A 1,638-nucleotide genomic window follows, 5' to 3' on the forward strand; every position below is an offset into this window, starting at 1 on the left:
ACTGAGTCTCTTGATCATACATATGACACTTCAAAGACATCTAACGCACAGAAACACTGACTAAATTATTCAGGTTTTTCCAGTTAGAAGCTAGATTGTTCTTTATTTACATTGCTAAACCGAGTTTCAACAACTGAATGATGCATCAAAGCTGCACACTCCCAAGAAAAAAAAACTCTTAGTGATTGCTTAAAAATGGCTTCGAATACAAAAACTATTGTGGTCCCAGCGTGAAAGATGCAAAATATTGTTATAAAAGTTGAACTTTCCCCCTTATAGATTTCTTAATTTTTCTTCTTTTTTTTGTTACACTTGCAGGTTTCAAATCACCGAATGCTGAGCAAACAACCACCCTGGCCCTACATGAAAAATTTATTGCACCTCTGAAGTAACTTGGTGTGTTACCTTTGCTCGCAACATCTGCAAGTGTTGGTGATGTCCATGAGTCTTATCCATTGATGTGGAAGAATGTTGACCCACTATTCTTTGAAGAAATGCTTTAATTCAAACACATTGTTTTTTTGTTTTTTTTTGCATATCAATCAGATATGTCTCCTTATTTGGGCATTCCAAGGTATTTATTTTATAACCCTAGTGTACTTCAGCAATCATGGTTCCACCAGTTACTTCCAGTAATCCAAGTCCTGACAGAGAGGACCAACCCAGATCACCACTCTCACCAGTTACTTCCAGTAATCCAAGTCCTGACAGAGAGGACCAACCCAGATCACCACTCTGTGGGTATGATGTTCTTTTTCTGAAATGTTGTTTCAGTATCGCGACAGATGTGAGAGGACTGATGCCTTTCAGAAAGTTCAACTTTTGTCTCATTCCAAGAAATGTTTCCCAAAACATTTTGCATTTTATATGTTTTCTTCAGGCAGGCCCCAGAAGAAAAAGTAACGCCAGCTTGTAATCTGTAATGTTTTGTTGGTTTCTTTGTCCCCTTTGAGATTCTCTGTAAGGGTGGCAAATACAGTTTCATGTGATTCTACGTCCTAGATGTCTATCATCTTGTGATTTTGCAAAAGAAAGAATCTCAGATTACTTTTCGCATTTTAACTTAAGCACTAAAACGGACACTAGGATTGTTTGCACTCATCGGCTCAACTAACTCCACACAGGCCTAACCAACAGACTCAATGATCATATGATTGCAGGTTAAGATTTTGTGAGGCGCCTCAAATTGCTTCTTTAGTGAAATTCCCGACATTTTCTGCAGGATCTGCGTGCTTGTGAGGTTTTAAAATAATTTTTTATAAAGAATGTCCCTGCATTTCAGGCAGGCTCCCAGAAGAAAAACTAACGCCAGCTTGTAATATGTCAAATTCAGCCTGCACATACAAAGAAATCAAGAATCAACACTGAATAATAGAAGCTTGTGTTTATGTTTCAAAGTGCATTTCAAAATAAAAAGGTGTGCCTGATTTCCCTGAATTCTTCAGTGACAGATATATTTAGGTATTCGAAAAATTAAAGTTATCTCTGTTGGGATATGCCTGAACTTGTCCACAAGTGTATTTAATGTCATGAGAGAAAAGCTGTATTTAGGTGTGCCAGTTCCTCCATTGTGCAACCTGCTGCTATGGTTTACTGAAGAAGCAAAGTCATTGTTCATGTCATTAGCAGTACCTGTTT

This window comes from Poecilia formosa, unplaced genomic scaffold, assembly GCF_000485575.1.
Source record: "Poecilia formosa unplaced genomic scaffold, Poecilia_formosa-5.1.2 Scaffold52, whole genome shotgun sequence".
In the NCBI taxonomy this organism is placed as follows: Eukaryota; Metazoa; Chordata; class Actinopteri; order Cyprinodontiformes; family Poeciliidae; genus Poecilia; species Poecilia formosa.